This window comes from Ranitomeya imitator, chromosome 9 (assembly GCF_032444005.1).
Source record: "Ranitomeya imitator isolate aRanImi1 chromosome 9, aRanImi1.pri, whole genome shotgun sequence".
Lineage (NCBI taxonomy): Eukaryota > Metazoa > Chordata > Amphibia > Anura > Dendrobatidae > Ranitomeya > Ranitomeya imitator.
The window spans coordinates 13,112,352-13,125,308 of record NC_091290.1 but is presented as its reverse complement, the minus strand read 5'-3'; the positions used below and the strand labels follow the sequence as shown (position 1 = coordinate 13,125,308).

General features: G+C 40.1%; 1 protein-coding gene across 1 annotated transcript in view; it reads right to left on the bottom strand.

Moving 5' to 3' along the window:
* Positions 1–12,595, bottom strand: part of EHF (ETS homologous factor) — a 56,299-nt gene extending 43,704 nt beyond the window's left edge. The window contains exon 1 of the mRNA XM_069739892.1: positions 12,458–12,595. The gene's annotated coding sequence lies outside the window, so the exon portion shown is untranslated. The remainder of the gene's footprint in view (positions 1–12,457) is intronic.
* Positions 12,596–12,957: the final 362 nt, after the last annotated feature.

Genomic DNA, 12,957 nt, shown 5'->3' with positions numbered 1-12,957 from the left:
CACTGTGTACATACATTACATTACTGATCCTGAGTTACATCCTGTATTATACTCCAGAGCTGCACTCACTATTCTGCTGGTGCAGTCACTGTGTACATACATTACATTACTGATCCTGAGTTACATCCTGTATTATACTCCAGAGCTGCACTCACTATTCTGCTGCTGCAGTCACTGTGTACATACATTACATTACTGATCCTGAGTTATATCCTGTATTATACTCCAGAGCTGCACTCACTATTCTGCTGGTGCAGTCACTATGTACATATATTACATTACTGATCCTGAGTTATATCCTGTATTATACCCCAGAGCTGCACTCACTATTCTGCTGGTGCAGTCACTATGTACATATATTACATTACTGATCCTGAGTTATATCCTGTATTATACCCCAGAGCTGCACTCACTATTCTGCTGGTGCAGTCACTGTGTACATACATTACATTACTGATCCTGAGTTACCTCCAGTATTATACTCCAGAGCTGCACTCACTATTCTGCTGGTGCAGTCACTGTGTACATACATTACATTACTGATCCTGAGTTATATCCTGTATTATACTCCAGAGCTGCACTCACTATTCTGCTGGTGCAGTCACTATGTACATACATTACATTACTGATCCTGAGTTACATTCTGTATTATACTCCAGAGCTGCACTCACTATTCTGCTGGTGCAGTCACTATGTACATACATTACATTACTGATCCTGAGTTACATCCTGTATTATCCTCCAGAGCTGCACTCACTATTCTGCTGGTTTCTATAGAAAACAGTCACTAGCTTGGGTGATCTCCTATAATGCAGGTTCCTAGTTTCTCTTTTCCATCGGGTTTATTGTTATCATTTTAATGCACAGAATACACAGCAGAATCTTTGGCATAAACTGTACAGACCCGAATGACAAGACAATGGTGTCCATCTAGGGCCACTCGGGTCCATACAGAAGCCGAGCTGCGATCTGCTCTCATGGCCTCCGCACATCGGTGTTCATCACTGGAGGAAGCAGACTGCAGTCTAGACTCAATAATACAAATGTTGACATGAGGAGTAAATGTAACGTGGTTGATCTTATGTCTTGTATTTCCCTAGAAATTTGTCAGTGATCTCTGGTCCAAGGGTATTAGAGGTTTGAGGTCGGGGATTCTGCCAAAAGATAAGGACTAGGCTCAAAAGAAAGAATGAAGAACCAAGACAGCTGCCAGCACAAACAGTCCAGTGTGTGCGGACCGGCTCCGGTAATGTCCAGAGACCACAACGAGACACGGAGCATCGAACTTATTGTTTGTAGCAGATTTTATATGTAACATATATATATATCTATATATATAATTGCCTAAGGGTCACTTCCGTCTTTCTGTCTGTCCTTCTGTTTGTCACGGATATTCATTGGTCGCGGCCTCTGTCTGTCATGGAAATCCAAGTCGCTGATTGGTCGCGGCAAAACAGCCACGACCAATGAGCGACGGGCACAGTCCGGCAGCAAAATGGCCGCTCCTTCCTCCCCGCAGTCACTGCCCGGCGTCCGCATACTCCCCTCTGGTCAGCCCTCACACAGGGTTAATGCCAGCGTTATCGGAGCGCGGTGTAACGTACTCCGGTAATGCAACTATTAACCCTGTGTGACCAACTTTTTACTATTGATGATGCCTATGCAGCATCAATAGTAAAAAGATCTAATGTTACAAATAATAATAATAATAATAATAATAAAAAAAAGGTTATTCTCACCCTCCCAGGTGCGCGCTGTCCTCGGCAGTGCAAGCGGCAGGTTCCGGTGCCAAGGATGCTATGTGAGAAGGACCTTCCATGACGTCACGGTCATGTGATCGCAACGTCATCACAGGTCCTGCGCTCATACCAACCCTGGGACCAGAAGCTGCCGCTTGCACCGCACACAAGCACTAGGACTTCAATTGGCCTTCGGAAGGTGAGTATATGTTTATTTTTTATTTTAAGTCTTTTTTAACCACGCATATAGTGCCCACATTGCTATATACTACGTGGGCAGTGTTACATACTGCATGGGCTGCGTTATATACTACATGGCTGCTATATACACTATGTGGGCAGTGTTATATACTGCGTGGGCTGCGTCATATACTACATGGCTGCTATATACTACGTGGGCAGTGTTATATACTGTGTGGGCTGCGTCATATACTACATGGCTGCTATGTATTATGTGGGCAGTGTTATATACTGAGTGGGCTGCGTTATATACTTCATGGCTGCTATATACTACGTGGGCTGTGTTATATACTGTGTGGGCAATGTTATATACTGCGTGGGCTGCGTTATATACTACATGGCTGCTATATACTACGTGGGAAGTGTTATATACTATGTGGGCAATGTTATATACTGTTTGGGCTGTATTAACGCATCGGGTATTCAAGAATATGTCTTGGCCTGTGCTATATACTATGTGGCTGCTATATACATACATATTCTAGAATACCCGATGCGTTAGAATCGGGTCACCATCTAGTGTGTATATATATATATATATATATATACACAGTACAGACCAAAAGTTTGGACACACCTTCTCATTTAAAGATTTTTCTGTATTTTCATGACTATGAAAATTGTACATTCACACTGAAGGCATCAAAACTATGAATTAAAACGTGGAATTATATAATTAAGAAAAAAGTGTGAAACAACTGAAAATATGTCTTATAATCTAGGTTCTTCAAAGTAGTCACCTTTTGCTTTGATGACTGCTTTGCACACTCTTGGCATTCTCTTGATGAGCTTCAAGAGGTAGTCACCGGGAATGGTTTTCACGTCACAGGTGTGCCCTGTCAGGTTTAATAAGTGGGATTTCTTGCCTTATAAATGGCGTTGGGACCATCAGTTGTGTTGAGCAGAAGTCTGGTGGATACACAGCAGATAGTCCTACTGAATAATTTGTATTATGGCAAGAAAAAAGCAGCTAAGTAAAGAAAAACGAGTGGCCATCATTTTTTTAAGAAATGAAGGTCAGTCAGTCCGAAAAATTGGGAAAACTTTGAAAATGTCCCCAAGTGCATTTGTAAAAACCATGAAGCGCTACAAAGAAACACGAGGACCGCCCCAGGAAAGGAAGACCAAGAGTCACCTCTGCTTCTGAGGATAAGTTTATCCGAGTCACCAGCCTCAGAAATCGCAGGTTAATAGCAGCTCAGATTAGAGACCAGGTCAATGCCACAGAGTTCTAGCAGCAGACACATCTCTACAACAACTGTTAAGAGGAGACTTTGTGCAGCAGGCCTTCATGGTAAAATAGCTGCTAGGAAACCACTGCTAAGGACAGGCAACAAGCAGAAGAGACTTGTTTGGGCTAAAGAACACAAGGAATGGAGATTAGACCAGTGGAAATCTGTGCTTTGGTCTGATGAGTCCAAATTTGAGATCTTTGGTTCCAACCACCGTGTCTTTCTGCAACGCAGAAACGGTGAACGGATGGACTCTACATGCCTGGTTCCCACCGTGAAGCATGGAGGAGGAGGTGTGATGGTGTGGGGGGGCTTTGCTGGTGACAATGTTGGGGATTTATTCAAAATTGAAGGCATACTGAACCAGCATGGCTACCACAGCAACTTGCAGCGGCATGCTATTCCATCCGGTTTGCGTTTAGTTGGACCATCATTTATTTTTCAACAGGATAATGACCACAATCACACCTCCAGGCTGTGTAAGGGCTATTTGACCAAGAAGGAGAGTGATGGGGGGCTACGCCAGATGACCCGGCCTCCACAGTCACCAGACCTGAACCCAATCGAGATGGTTTGGGGTGAGCTGGACCGAGAGTGAAGGCAAAGGGGCCAACAAGGGCTAAGCATCTCTGGGAACTCCTTCAAGATTGTTGGAAGACCATTCCTGGTGACTACCTCTTGAAGCTCATCAAGAGAATGCCAAGAGTGTGCAAAGCAGTCATCAAAGCAAAAGGTGGCTACTTTGAAGAACCTAGAATATAAGACATAATTTCAGTTGTTTCACACTTTTTTGTTAAGTATATAATTCCACGTGTGTTAATTCATAGTTTTGATGCCTTCAGCGTGAATTTACAATTTTCATAGTCATGAAAATACAGAAAAATCTTTAAATGAGAAGGTGTGTCCAAACTTTTGGTCTGTACTGTGTATATATATATATATATATATATATATATATATATATATATATATATATATATATATATATATATATATATATATATATATATATAGAATTGTGGGTGATCTGAAATCTTACAGTTTTCACCCTGAGCCTGATATCTGTTCTGCAGTGATTACTTCTCGTCTTGTCATCTCATTATCATCAGAGACAGTATTATAAAGACTGATCACATACAGGGGCGGACATATCATTGGTGCAGCCCCAGAGGTAAAGGGGCCCAATACTACCTGCAAAGCGGCCAGCAGCGTCTGTCAGAGACACAACTATTGTAATGCAAATGGGCCCATATACTGATCATGCACAGGGGCCCTTTAATGCCTTCACTTACCACTGCCTCGATATACTGTAGATAACCCAGAATACACCATACACACTAAGTAATGTCACAGCTCACCTCCTCCTCCTGTACAATGACTGATAACACCTCTATATACAGTAGATAACACAGGATCCACCATTCACAATAGGTGATGTCACAACTCACCTCCTCCTCCTGTACAATGACTGATAACACCTCTATATACAGTAGATAACACAGGATCCACCATTCAAAATAGGTGATATCACAGCTCACCTCCTCCTCCTGTACAATGACTGATAACACCTCTATATACAGTAAATAACACAGGATCCTCCATTCACAATAGGTGATACCACAGCTCACCTCCTCCTCCTGTACAATGACTGATAACACCTCTATATACAGTAGATAACACAGGATCCACCACTCACAATAGGTGATGTCACAGCTCACCTCCTCCTCCTGTACAATGACTGATAACACCTCTATATACAGTAGATAACACAGGATCCTCCATTCACAATAGGTGATGTCACAGCTCACTTCCTCCTCCTGTACAATGACTGATAACACCTCTATATAAAGCAGATAACACAGGATCCACCATTCACAATAGGTGATGTCACAGCTCACCTCCATCTCCTCCTGTACAATGACTGATAACACCTCTATATACAGTAGATAACACAGGATCCACCATTCAAAATAGGTGATATCACAGCTCACCTCCTCCTCCTGTACAATGACTGATAACACCTCTATATACAGTAAATAACACAGGATCCTCCATTCACAATAGGTGATACCACAGCTCACCTCCTCCTCCTGTACAATGACTGATAACACCTCTATATACAGTAGATAACACAGGATCCACCACTCACAATAGGTGATGTCACAGCTCACCTCCTCCTCCTGTACAATGACTGATAACACCTCTATATACAGTAGATAACACAGGATCCTCCATTCACAATAGGTGATGTCACAGCTCACTTCCTCCTCCTGTACAATGACTGATAACACCTCTATATATAGCAGATAACACAGGATCCACCATACACAATAGGTGATGTCACAGCTCACCTCCTCCTCCTGTACAATGACTGATAACACCTCTGTATACAGTAGATAACACAGTATCCACCATTCACAATAGGTGATGTCACAGCTCTCTTCCTCCTCCTGTACAATGACTGATAACACCTCTATATACAGTAGATAATACTGGATCCACCATACACAATAGGTGATGTCACAGCTCTCTTCCTCCTCCTGTACAATGACTGATAACACCTCTATATACAGTAGATAATACTGGATCCACCATACACAATAGGTGATGTCACAGGTCACCTCCTCCTCCTGTACAATGAGTGATAACACCTCTATATACAGTAGATAACACAGGATCCACCATTCACAATAGGTGATGTCACAGCTCTCTTCCTCCTCCTGTACAATGACTGATAACACCTCTATATACAGTAGATAACACTGGATCCACCATACACTATAGGTGATGTCACAGCTCACCTCCTCCTCCTGTACAATGACTAATAGCACCTCTATATGCAGTAGATAACACAGGATCCACCATTCACAATAGGTGTTGTCACAGCTCACCTCCTCCTCCTGTACAATGACTGATAACACCTCTATATACAGTAGATAACACAGGATCCACCATTCACAATAGGTGATGCCACAGCTCATCTCCTCCTGTACAATGAGTGATAACACCTCTATATACTGTAGATAACACAGGATCCACCATTCACAATAGGTGATATCACAGCTCACCTCCTCCTCCTGTACAATGACTGATAACACCTCTATATACAGTAGATACACAAGATCCACCATTCACAATAGGTGATGTCACAGCTCACCTCCTCCTCCTCCTGTACAATGACTGTTAACACATCTATATACAGTAGATAACACAGGATCCTCCATTCACAATAGCTGATGTCACAGCTCACCTCCTCCTCCTCCTGTACAATGACTGATAACACTTCTATATACAGCAGATAACATACTATCCGTCATTCACAATTTTTGATATCACAGCTCACCTCCTCCCTTAGTACTGGAGCTCAGCTCCTTTCATTCAATGGAGTTCAGCTGCAGTACCAGACACAACCTATGGGCAGGTGTGGCACTGTTTCTAGAAGTAAATAGCCATACTTTTCTCATCTTTGTATAACCCCTTCACTCCATGACTAGTCCACAGTGAAGTTTCAGTGGAACCCCAATATAAATACTAAAGAGTAAAGGAAAGGTAGAAAACAGGAGAGCACGGCTCTAAGGACATGATCCAACTGCCGACAATCATGGAGAGTGGGGCAGCGCATCCAGTGAATGGACCTTGTATTAGCCCATGCCACATTCCAGCTCCATTGATCTCTTCTCCAGCTTTCCCCTGGATGTGCTGCCTCACTCTTCATACTTGTTGATATAAATACTAAGAAGTGATGGCGCACCCGTCTGATATCAGCGCACCTTTAAGTCTGGCCGTAGCTTTATTTAATCAAATATCATTGTTTACATAGCTTTTATACTCGGTTCCTAATCTGAACATATTTGCTTTTGGTTGTCTGAGTCCAACTTACTTATCATTTATTGGAGTCAGTTTGCGTACTTGTCCTTTCAGGCGACTCTTCAGAATAAGCTTTCCTGTGTGTACATGAGGAATAAATCTATTTCCCACCATTTTTTCACCAGTTTTTCCCTCTGCAGGAGCTAGCTCTAATTTTCAGTTGTCTCTGAGCTAGTAGATGGAGACTAGCAACTATGATGTCTCCCATATACAGCACACACAGACATGAGGGATTCCTGCTCTCCTGTCTCTTTATAGCACATGGTAAGAAGCAGCAGCATGAATGAAGCACATTAAATAGCAGTATGAGCAATGTAGCTGTGAATCCAGTTGTGGGGTGAGATAAAACACTACAAAGTAGCAGAATGGAAGACATTATGCAATAGTACTGAGCTGTGTAGCCGTGAATCCGATCTATGGGGTGAGATAAATCACTTAGTAGAAAGTAGTAACATGGAGGACATTATAAAACTTAACAATGTAGCTGTGAATACAGAGTAGAAAGCAGAAGCATAGGGGATGTTATAAGACCAGTACTTAGCAATGTAGCTATGAATACAGATTAGACAGCAGCATGGGGGACATTATAAGACCAGTACTTAGCAATGTAGCTGTGAATATAGAATAGAAAGCAGCAACATGTGTGACATAAGACCAGTAATTATCAATGTAGCTATGAATACAGAGTGGAAAGTAGCAACATGGGTGACATTATAAGACCAGTACTTAGCAATGTAGCTGTGAATATAGAATAGAAAGCAGCAGCATGGGGGACATTATAAGACCAGTACTTAGCAATGTAGCTGTGAATATAGAATAGAAAGTAGCAACATGTGTGAAATAAGACCAGTAATTATCAATGTAGCTGTGAATACAGAGTAGAAAGCAGAAGTATAGAGGACATTATAAGACCAGTACTTAGTAATGTAGCTGTGAATATAGAATAGAAAGCAGCAACATGTGTGACATAAGACCAGTACTTAGCAATGTAGCTGTGAATATAGAATAGAAAGCAGCAACATGTGTGACATAAGACCAGTACTTAGTAATGTAGCTGTGAATATAGAATAGAAAGCAGCAACATGTGTGACATAAGACCAGTACTTAGCAATGTAGCTGTGAATATAGAATAGAAAGCAGCAACATGTGTGACATAAGACCAGTACTTAGTAATGTAGCTGTGAATATAGAATAGAAAGCAGCAACATGTGTGACATAAGACCAGTACTTAGCAATGTAGCTGTGAATATAGAATAGAAAGTAGCAACATGTGTGACATTATAATACCAGTACTTAGCAATGTAGCTGTGAATATAGAATAGAAAGCAGCAGCATGGGGGACATTATAAGACCAGTACTTAGCAATGTAGCTGTGAATACAGAGTAGAAAGCAGCAGCATGGGGGACATTATAAGACCAGTATTTAGCAATGTAGCTGTGACTATAGAATAGAAGGTAGCAACATGTGAGATAATACCAGCAATTATCAATGTAGCTGTGAATACAGAGTAGAAAGCAGAAGTATAGGGGACATTATAAGACCAGTACTTGGCAATCTAGCTGTGAATATAAAATAAAAAGCAGAATCATGGGGGACATTATAAGACCGATACTTAGCAATGTAGCTGTGAATACAAGTAGAAAGCAGTAGCTTGGGGACATTATAAGACCAGTACATAGCAATGTAGCTGTGAATACAGAGTAGAAAGCAGCAGCTTGGGGGACATTATAAGACCAGTACTTTGCAATGTAGCTGTGAATATAGAATAGAAAGCAGTAGCATGGGAGACATTATAAGACCAGTACTTAGCAATTTAGCTGTGAACACAGAGTAGAAAGCAGCAGCATGGGAGACATTATAAGACCAGTACTTAGCAATTTAGCTGTGAACACAGAGTAGAAAGCAGCAGCATGGGAGACATTATAAGACCAGTACTTAGCAATTTAGCTGTGAACACAGAGTAGAAAGCAGCAGCATGGGTGACATTATAAGACCAGTACTTAGCAATGTAGCTGTGAATACAGAGTAGAAAGCAGCAGCATGGGTGACATTATAAGACCAGTACTTAGCAATGTAGCTATGAATACAGAGTAGAAAGCAGCAGCCTGGGGACATTATAAGACCAGTACTTAGCAATGTAGCTGTGAATATAGAATAGAAAGCAGCAGCATGGGTGACATTATAAGACCAGTACTTAGTAATATAGTTGTGAATATAGAATAGAAAGCAGCAGCATGGGGGACAGTGTAACACCAGTACTTAACAATGTAGCTGTGAATCCAACTCGGTGGTGAAATTCATTTAATAGCTGTTCTCTCACTGTGCTGAGTGCTCCTCACTCCTCTTCCTCCTCCCCTTTCCATAGACTTTACTACACAGCTGTATTCTCACCTCACATTGGGCTAGCAATTTGTTATAGTAAATTAGTTCAGGAGGCAAAGGGGAGAGGAAAACGTGGCTCAAAAGTAGAGAAAAAAGTGGCATTGCATCTCGGTTACATTTACCTTACACAAGCCAAGGACATGAGTCACGGTTTACGGCACAACATTGGAGGATCCATTTTATTCCTGTTTCTGTATGATAACTAAACATTAAGGAGGTTCTCCGGGATTAGAAAAACCTGGCTGCTCTCTTCTTCCCAAAAAAAGTGCACCATTCACTTCAATGGGGAAGTAAAGTGCACCGAGCATATTGCCCCTGGATGATAGAGGTATCACTGGAGGGAGGACTTTATTTTTCCCATCAAAAAATCCCCGGCTCTGACAGTTTTAAGAAAATGACCTTAAAGCCCCCAGATTGTCCTGTGTGGATTCTTATAGCAAATACCTACTGTAAGATTTGCCCTTTTTTTTTTTTGCATTTTACATACACAGACCACAATTCATTGAAACATACAGTATAGCTATTCCAATCCATTATATTAAAAGATAATAATAATATATTTAACTTCTTTTAGGGGCCATAAAAACAAAGCCCTATTAAAAAAAAAAAGAAAAAAAAGCAATAAATGAAAAAAAGGTCAATATTATTACAACTTAAATAAGTCTCGAAATTGATGTAAAAGTCCCCAAAAAAAGTGGAAACGTAACATTTTGCATTTTACTGTAATAAAATTAAATAATATTATACACTTAATTTCTTTTTCAATTTATAAATTTCTCTTAATTACAAACCGTTAAGAACAATTTATAAATCTTCTCCAGGGGAAAAATCGAGAAAAAGGGAAAAAAAGAAAAGGATAAAAAGGAAAAGATTTGTCACGTTATTGCCAATTACTGCGCTCATGGATCTATCTAATTAGATGGGCACAATTGCTTCCCATTTTTTTTTACAAATGAAAAAGTAGAAGTTCTACTATTTATGTTGTTGTTGATTCTCGTTTACATTTTGCGCCTTCTATCAAAATAAGAATGAAAAAGGATAAAGTAATAAAATAAAAATAACCAAATGCTTAATATAATATATTTTTAGCATCCAAATAATAAATATATGTTATAATACAATATTATAATAAATATTATACAAGAACACTAATACTAATAATATTAAATGCAAATAATAGTAATAATAGCTATTATATACTCCTATTATTATTCTATACTCCTATTATCTCCAATTATGAAGGAAATTGAAAACCGTAATATTGCATTTCAATTTTTGTTTCATTTTTTGTTGTTTTATCTCAAGTGAAAATTGAAAAAAAAAAAAAAAGTCTCATTTAAATGTTTTCAGGCTTTTTGCCCTGTATCACTATCTCATCTCATTGCCAATTATTGTAAGCTTTTCTCATTGTCTGGCATTTTCCAGTTTCTGGTGGGGGTTAGGTGTTTGCAGGAACTGTGCATCAAATGTATAAAGTGCATAAAACAAGATTACACTTTTTGGGCCAGGTTGTGGATTGTTGGAAATGTGAGGCAGTGAGTTTAGGGAATGAGAGCCAGTGGTCCTCCGCACAGGGCGCCTGCAATGGTGCCCCCCTAATTAGACGCAATTCTGCCTTTTGTTACAATGTCAATTCCTGATTAATAAGTTTAAGTTAGGTTGTTTCAGATGAGGAGGAAGAGTCAAAACAAGCCACGCTGCTAGGGCCGGGGCATTTAGATACATGACTAGTAGGCTCTGGATCTTATGTGAAACCACAAGTCCCAGCATTTTATTCCAGGTTTCCTAAAACTATATCTCTATGAATATAGAAATTGTTATTCATGTAGCAGAACTGAATTAGAGCTTAAAAGATGGATAGACGGATAGATAGATAGATAGATAGATAGATAGATAGATAGATAGATAGATAGATAGATAGATAGATAGATAGATAATAGACAGATAATAGATAGATAATAGATAGATAATAGACAGATAATAGATTGATAGATGATAGACAGATAATAGATAGATAGATAGATAATAGAGTGATATATAGATGATAGATAATAGATAGATAATAGACAGATAATATATAGATAATATATAGATAGATGATAGATAGATAGATAATAGATAGATGATAGTTAATAGATGATAGATGACACATAGATAATGTCCAAAAAATTAAAAATTGTAGCCAGCTCAATTATTTGTTGTTTCCTATAGATAGAAAATAGATAGATAGATGATAGATAATAGATGACAGACAATAGATAGATAATTGATATATAGATGATAGATTTGGATTCTTCAGATGGAACTTTAAACCCACCTCTTCAGGATAGCCTACAGCTGCCTCCTCACCAACACCGGAGCTCCTGCAACCCTCAACCTACTGTCCCCTTCCCCACCATCCTGTAGAATGTGAGCCCCCCAGGGCAGGGTCCTCGCCCCTCTGTATCAGTCTGTCATTGTTAATTTACTGTAAGTGATATCTGTAACTTGTATGTAACCCCTTCTCATGTACAGCACCATGGAATCAATGCTGCTATAGAAATAAATAATAATAATAATAGATATAAAATAGATGGTAAATAATAGATGATAGAACAGTACTGAGTTTGCCATTTGTCCCAGTTCTTTATAATACCTCAGTGCGTTCTCTTTGGCTTTACATAGGACTGTAAATAAACAGAATATATTCTATTGACTCAGAAAGTGATAATAAAAAACCCAAATGATTACATTTAAGTTTTCCAATGTAGTCGCACTGAGTTTCTCCTTTGGCGCGGAATGATCACAATCTGTGGACTCACAAGCTCAGCTCTGCTACATCTGTGTTTGTCTGGATACATATGTAGCCGCGCAGGTTTTCACCATGATATCGCGATACGCTGTCTGCGGTTTGCAGGTAAACTTGCGGCACTATTACGACCCTGCCGACACGACAGCACGGACAGCTCTGCTACATCGCTGTAGTATTGGGGTTCCCCTTGGCGGGGAGCACTTACCTGCCCGCAGGTGTGGACTGAGTGTCATCCGCCCAGGCTCTGGCACACCTGTCACAGGCAGCAGGTAGCGGCAGTGAAATAGCAGCACACACGCACAACCGTACACTAACACACAGACACAGTTCGCATTGTTAAATATTTGTGCCAGACACGGCAGCGAGGATTTATCAGCCAATCAGGGTTTTTCCCAGTGTCACTTCCTTTTATATATCGCTTGGTCACAGCAGAATAAAATACTATCACAACCAAATGCATTTGGCACCTGAAAGTGACACAAACAGGTTTAACTGGTGTCCAAGGGTAAAGTAACTGTGCAAGAAATGGGGGGAGGCGGCGTGGGTAGAGGGGGGGCAGACTTTCTGCTAAACTTTTGACTAACTTTCTTATGAAATATCCTTTCATATAGAAGATGAAAAACTTCAGTTGATGAAGCTGAACTTTGACTGTAAAAAAAAAAAATAAAAGACAAGAGGCAGAAAGTCCGTGGGCAACTGAACCGC